Source organism: Myxine glutinosa, chromosome 2, assembly GCF_964187855.1.
Source record: "Myxine glutinosa chromosome 2, kmMyxGlut1.1, whole genome shotgun sequence".
Taxonomy (NCBI): domain Eukaryota; kingdom Metazoa; phylum Chordata; class Myxini; order Myxiniformes; family Myxinidae; genus Myxine; species Myxine glutinosa.
The window spans coordinates 158,493,665-158,501,497 of NC_136262.1; the positions used below are offsets into that span (position 1 = coordinate 158,493,665).

Below are 7,833 nucleotides of genomic sequence, written 5' to 3' on the forward strand. Positions count from 1 at the left end.
CAGATCGCAAAATAAAGTGAGGTTCACGTGTTTGTCATCATGTGCTGTGATTGTGCCAAGTTTGAACAAAATTGGACAATGCATGTCCGAGAAATTGTTGGAGACATGCTTAAGTAACAAAATGGCCGCCAGTCTACCAGTCAGCCATCTTTCATCAGATTGCAAAATAAAGTGAGGTGCACGTGTTTGTCATCATGTGCTGTGATTGTGCCAAGTTTGAACAAAATTGGACCATGCATGTTCGAGAAATTGTTGGAGACATGCTTAAGTAACAAAATGGCCGCCAGTCGGCCATCGTGGATTTGATCTCGAAAAACAATGGCGTGCATATGTAAGCCATAATTCATTTTCTATGTACTAAGTTTGATAATAATAAGGGTAATAAAGGAGGGTTTGAAACGGTGCACTGATCTGCTCGTGGGTTCACGTTCTGTGCGGCATTTTAGAAATGGACATTGTTCGGAAGCTGCTGGGATGCTATTGCTGCCAACGGTCTGTCTCTGTTAACAGGATTGAAAGCTACTCTTGCAAGATGGCTGGAGATGACAAGCAGATGTTCAAGCAATTTTGTCTGGAAGGAGAACCTCACCTCATGCAGGCCTTGTCTGCACCACAGGCTCTGGCCGTGAGCCCAGGAAGGTGTTATACCTAATTATTGTGCACAATCAGAGCTAAAATGTTCCCATAATGCAATGTCCTGCTTTCTTTGATGCGTATTCAAGCTTTTGTTCGCTCGACACAAAAATATTCCCCACTTTTTGTCGCGTGTCAGAGTGCAGAGGAAGGTGGAGACGGCCCCTTGTGTGACACTTGCAGTCGAAAGACGTTGTACTACCTGATGTCGACTCTGAATTCCGCCTTTCGACCACATTACGACTTCAGCCATGCCCGCTCGCACGAGTTCAGCCATGCCCGCTCGCACGAGTTCAGCCATGCCCGCTCGCAAGAGTTCAGCCATGCCCGCTCGCACGAGTTCAGCCATGCCCGCTCGCACGAGTTCAGCCATGCCCGCTCGCACGAGTTCAGCCATGCCCGCTCGCACGAGTTCAGCCATGCCCGCTCGCACGAGTTCAGCCATACCCACTCGCATGAGTTCAGCCATGCCCGCTCGCACGAGTTCAGCCATGCCCGCTCGCACGAGTTCAGCCATGCCCGCTCGCACGAGTTCAGCCATGCCCGCTCGCATGAGTTCAGCCATGCCCGCTCGCACGAGTTCAGCCATGCCCGCTCGCACGAGCTCAGCCATGCCCGCTCGCACGAGTTCAGCCATGCCCGCTCGCACGACTTCAGCCATGCCCGCTCGCACGACTTCAGCCATGCCCGCTCGCACGTGTTCAGCCGTGAACCGTCGCTGTCCTGGGTTTGTGTGCAGTTTGATTTTTGGGCATCACGAGTAAGATGGGACAAAGTAGTGAAAGGTAATGTGTCGGCGCTTGTGGGCCGTGTCTGCAGGTGGAGAATGCAGTGAATAGTCCCCTTGGCTCTGCTGCTGGCTCCCGCTTCACCGAGCTCGGACCTGCGCTTTGGAAGGCTATCGACGATGAGATTGTGCTGTCTGAGTGTGACATCTACAGGTGAGAGCAATTTTTTTTTAACCCTCTGCCTCCAAGTTTAGAGGTTCATGGAGGATGTTCATTTTGGAACTGATGACATCTTCCCCTGTGCTTTGGCCTGATTGTCGGTCGTGATTTGGTTTGCATCACCTGTGCTCCCACCCCATCCAGCTACAATCCTGACTTGGCTTCTGACCGCTATGGTGAAGAGGGTAGCCTCTGGTCCTTCAACTACTTTTTTTTTTACAACAAAAAGTTGAAGAGGATCGTTTTCCTGACCTGCCGCTCCGTCGGGTAGGCACGCCATTTTGAAATGCGTTGTGACACTGCAAGTGTAGTCCGTCTTTTCATGAGACGTGCGGATGTTCCATCACACCTGGATGCGCGAATGATCGTGTGCAGCAGTTTCTCATTGCTGTGTGACTCTCGTCTACCCTGGAGTCTCGACATGGTATTGGACGAGGAAGACTACTTACAATGTGAAGGGTAGTTTAATGGTAAGTAGCGTCCTTGTATTTAACGAATGTTGTGGAGGTGAATGCTCGCACCCAATTTCGTCTGTCGAAGAATGTTTGTTTGTATATCCATATCTATTTATTTATTGGGTGAATGCGGTTGCTAAATGAAAGTGAAGTTGACAGGCCTTGCCGGGTAAGATGCCCATTGACTTGTGCTTTCACCGCAGGATGTGCTTCCCCTCGTACTCCACCCAACTGCTCCCCATTCTGGCATGGCCTCTCATCGTTCACCTTCACCGGACGATGTTCTACTTCCTGGTTTTACATTTGGAGAGCATTATACCGTTTGTTTTGAATATCAGAAGTCAAATGACTACGTGACCTTTTGACTCGAAACTGGCCTCGTTTTGAGTATTTACCTTTTGCACCTCTCGGTCCACTCTGCCACAGGAAGTCAACAATGTAGAGATTACCTATATTGCACCTGTCCAGGTTGACCGTTAGATTTATTCAAGCATGATTTGCAAAACAAAATGATTTTTGGTATTTTTTGGGGGGTGTGGAGGATCATTAGTTGTAGTAGTACAGGAAATGGAGGCAGACGATTATCCACGAGGACTAGGGACAAGCGTTACGCCGAGGTCCCGCGTCGGTGAAATGATGAGTTGACAAAGTGGAAGACGCAAGGCGGCCATCTTGGATTTTGACGTGACGACCCAATTTTCCATAGCGTTCTCACTTATGCGTAGATACACCCAAACACCAGATTAGACGTTAGTAGTTCGTTTATTTTTCAAGATATTTCGCTCACAAGGTTCAGACATATATATGGTGGTGGCCATCTTGGATTTTGACGTGGCGACCCAATTTTCAATAGCGTTCTTCCTTATGCCTAGATACACCCACACACCAGATTAGAAGTTGGTACTTCGCTTATTTTTCAAGATATTCCGCTCACAATGTTCAGACATACATGGATGGCGTCAGACATATATGGCGGTGGCCATCTTGGATTTTGATGTGGGTTTCACCCACACACCAAATTAGAATTCGGTCCTTCGCTTACGCACGGACGCACACACGGACGGAAAAACCATAGTCCCCCTTTCGCTCCACGGTGCGATGGGGGACAAAAACCCGCATGAACCTTTTTCGATTTTCCTCCATCACGTGAACTTTTAAATCGTCGCCCTGTGCATGTAACTTCGCTCTTCATCGGGTTCGTTTGTGCAGCAGCTAACAGACTGTTTTTCCCCAGCAGTCCAGGAGTGGAGCCGGGCCGATGTTCCAACACGACTCTTCCTCACCCATTGAGTGACCGCGTGCAATCTTAAAGTAGTGCTGTCTGGGTATCTCTAACACTTACCTTCAGCAAATTGTTTGAATACCGCTTGGGTTTGTAGCCGGCTAAGCCGGTGTTGTGAATGAACGCGTACGTATTATGTTGAAAAGCCAGATTTTGCTGGATCCTTTGAGAATTCCAAGCTTTGACGCACCAAATCACTCGATGGAGGCCGCCATCTTGCGGATGCGGAAGTGTGCATAAAAAATTGCGAAAAAATTCAATAGGAGTTTGTTTCAGTTTCACCCGTCTTTGTTTGATTCACCATATTATGCACCTCTAATTTGTAATTAAAATACTTTAAGACCAACCTCGTTCCCGGGCCCGCATGGGCCCTGGTTATCTTCAACGAAAATCGTCACCCATCACAGGAACCAATGAGATTCGAGCATTTGAAAAAATATTTCAAAAACCAAATCACTCCATGGAGGACGCCATCTTGCGGATGCAGAATTATGCATAAAAATTGAGAAAAAGTTCAATAGGAGTTTGTTTCACCCATCTTTTTTTGATTCACAATCTTATGCACCTCTAATTTGTAATTAAAATACTTTAAGACCAACCTAGTTCCACTGGCCCGCATGGGCCCTGGTTATTTTCAACGAAAATCGTCACCAAACACCGGAACAAATGAGATTCGAGCATTTGAAAAAACATTTCAAAAAAGCTTACCGGTACCGCGTTTCGGAGGCTGAAAACGGCGTCAAATATTCTAAAATTGACGAAGAAATATTTTTTCGAAATCTCGCGGCCGTAGGGGGTAATTTTTCACGGCCAGAAATATCCGAAGTTGAGACGGAATTCACCGAATTAATCAAGAAGGAAATTTTATAAATTTTAATCTCACCCAGAATGCAAATGGTGTAATTTTGAACAAGGTACGGTACCTACTACACCTACCTACTACCTAACCTATGTAAGCCATAGTGATGGGTAAAATAGTGGCAAGAGGCTTTGGCTTCGCCGGCTCATTGCGGCTTTGCAGTGGGGTACTAGTACTGTTAGGTTGTTTTCCTTTTATAAGCAGCTTGTTTCAGCCACGTGATAGTGAGGATGCACCTCTGTTGTCGCCGCGACATGTGCAGCTGGGGTTATGGTACTGGATTTACAAATGTTGTTTTGGCAACATTATTTTAATGAACAAATTGATCGTCCGTGCTAATTTCAGATCAGAACCCGTCCTCCGCACTGTAATTTTAGACACTTGCTCCAGACTAGTCCAGCTTCCAGGAAACAGTTACTCGTGAATGAGAACAGGCAATTGTTTGGTGATGCAGCTAATGCAGGCATAGTGGTGTCAGACCGCAAGTTGTTGAGTTTTTTTTAAAAAAATTGCATTTTGTTTGATTTGATATTAACTGCTTTAAAGTGTCTCCAGCTCGGCGAGGATCCTCTGATCCTCCTGCCATTGAAGCCACGACCACCGACAAATTGTGAAGCCCAGCGTCGCGCCGTCCGTAAAACTTTTATCCTTTGAGAGAATTCGCTAGCTTTAAAACGTCATCAGACATTCTTGTTTGGAATTTCCAGTGATTCGTTAGCTGGTTCCAGGACATTAAAAAAAAAAAAAAAAAAAAAAAGGTTTCCTTTGGATGAGTCGACCGTTCCGGCAAGGGAAGCAGATTCAAACTTCTTCTTCTTTCGTGTATCATCAGATGGCCAGCTCAGTGTCGTGCAGCCATGCCCTCGTCTCTGGTCCTACGTCGAAGAGGCCGGCTTCTGAATGTGGTCTGTATAGGGGGCAGGTGGTAATTATGTGTTCGGCAGTCTGCTCAGGCTCGCCGCACTCGCACGCGGCGCTGTCTGCCAGGCCCCACATCTTCAGCGATGATTTGAAGCGGCCGACCCCCGTACGTAGACGGTTCAGCAAGGTCCATTGCAGGCGTGGTAGGTCTTCTCCTATGACACCACCTCCCTGGGTCCCAGATGTAGCGGTGGATGCGGGTGGGCCCGGCCGTTTCCCACACCTGCTTCCAAGATGCCGCAAGCCATGCGCTTCTAGACAGGTCCTCGGGGATAGAACTGAGCATCTCTTGTGCCGCCTTGTTGTAGGAATGGCGGGACTTGAGTCTGCTTGGAGGCGCCACTATCGTTGTGGTGTTGTGCAGGATGTGCCAGTCGTGTTTCTGGGCATTCCTTGCCAGGGCGAGGGTAGCAGCCTCCCGTCGGAGGCCGGCCAGGGCGAGTCCCGCTAGGACTGGCAGGTGGAATGCCGGGGCAGGCTTCAAGCAACCAGCTACAATGCGGAGGGTGTTGTTCATGGCAACATCAACCTTTCTCACGTGTGGGCTTCTGCTCCAAGCTGGGGTGCAGTATTCGGCTGCAGAGAAGACCAGGGCTTGCGTGGATATTCGTAGGGTCTTGGCGGAGGCTCCCCAGATTCAAACAAACAAGCGTTACGCCTAGGTCCCCCGTCGGTGAAGTGATGTGAGTTGACAAAGTGGAAGACGCAAGGCGGCCTTCTTGGATTTTGACGTGGCGACCCAATTTTCAATAGCGTTCACTTATGCGTAGATACACCCACACACCAGATTAGAAGTTAGTCGATCGTTTATTTTTCAAGATATTTCGCTCACAAGGTTCAGACATATATATTGTGGCGGCCATCTTGGATTTTGACGTGGCGACCCAATTTTCAATAGCGTTCTTCCTTATGCCTAGATACACCCACACACCAGATTAGAAGTTGGTACTTCGCTTATTTTTCAAGATATTCCGCTCACAAGGTTCAGACATACATGGCGGCGGCCATCTTGGATTTTGACGTGGGTTGCACCCACACACAAAATTAGAATTCGGTCCTTCACTTACGCACGCACACATGCCCGCACGCACGCACGCACGGACGGAGGGGAAAACCATAGTCCCCCTTTCGCTCCGCGGTGCGACGGGGACAATAAATCGATCGTTTATTTCTTCGCTTCAAATTGAATACCACAATCTGCACCCTCCTCTATTGATGGACCGAGCAGGTATGCGTAACGTTGTACGAATTTAAACATGTCACAGTGCACTTTTCTTACATTAGGAGGTAACGGTCTTGATTTTTAAACTCATTCTCGATGCAGTAACAACGTCCCACGCAATTCGAGAAAACTAGCCAATGGCAGTCGTATTCAAGTGGGGCATAGTGGACTCAGTACAAATAGCGTGTGTAAGTGTTTTGATGGCCTAGTTGGTACCACAAAAATACTGGACAGTCCCCAACGCTGCCTTGGCAATATTTCCTCCCTTAAACCTATTTCTCCCGACCCGACCTAAGACCTCCAATCTTTGTTCTTCTCAAAAATGGATTCCTTTTTTCCCCGAGTGACTTGTGTCAAATAGTTGCATTCTTTTGAAGAGCATTGACATTTGTCTGACAATTATATAAATGTGTGCACATTTATTATTTTCATATGATTAAAAAACAAAACATTTATCAACTTTGTGTGCATGCCATCAAATTATTATGCAGAGTTAAGCAGAGGGTGTCACGTACAGGTCTTTTACAAATGGCGGAAGATGACTCGGTAATGGTGTGATGAGATCGTGGCCACACGGCTTTGCCACGCTCAATGGACCGACAATGCTCAAATGTTATTAAAGTTGCAAAGTATACAAGTCCGAGTTCCACGTCGAGTACAAATCTAGCGGTGGTCAGTGAAACACCAGGCTCTCACATTGGAACATTCATCCTCGGGCTGTTATAAGGGTTAGTTGGCTCCATTGTGTACACATTTAATGACCCACAATATATCTTAAAGCCCTCATTCGTGCTTGACTCGACTCAGGGCCACGAAAAATTCGTGTGGTACAATGGAGGGGGAATGCCAGCCAATGGGCCCGGTCCCACAATCTCCACAAGCCAAGTAGCGGAGCATGGTTTCCGAACCAACTGCAGCTCCATTTGCGGCTTTTGTGAAACCCACATTTTCAAATGTATACATGTCCTCTACGATCCAGTGGTGCTCAAGTGTCTCTGTCTGTGGCTCCTCAGCTTCAGCCACTGCCTTCTTCTGGTACACGCAAGGCAAGGACATCTAAATGTGTCAAAAAAGGACAAAATTTAATATTTGTTAGCATGTCATGCTGGTAGAGTGAGAACATGAATCAAGCAGAACGACACACACACACACACACACACACACACACACACACACACACACACACACACACACACACACACACACACACACACACACACACACACACTGTTACAGTTTTTAGAACCTTCACGAGTAGTAAATTTTAGTAAATGTTTCCCTTATAAATGTTCCCCTGTAAATATCCCCATCAATTGGCTTGTTAAAGATCGCACCTGAGTTAGTCCATGTACAACACGCAGCGAACCATAGGACCTCTCCGTGGTTATTTCATTATTATGTGTTTCAGTTAAGGACCTGTTCCCAATAGTTGAATCTGCGTTGCATTAATCAAATAAGATAGGTCCCTTTCAATTCCCCCAATCGTCTCCGCAAAGTAACAGTCGGGCGGCGTT

At 47.3% G+C, this 7,833-nt stretch overlaps 1 pseudogene; it reads left to right on the top strand.

The window, feature by feature from the left end:
• The first annotated feature begins 448 nt into the window (after positions 1–448).
• LOC137422243 (repressor of RNA polymerase III transcription MAF1 homolog) lies at positions 449–2,287 on the top strand (annotated as a pseudogene).
• Positions 2,288–7,833: the final 5,546 nt, after the last annotated feature.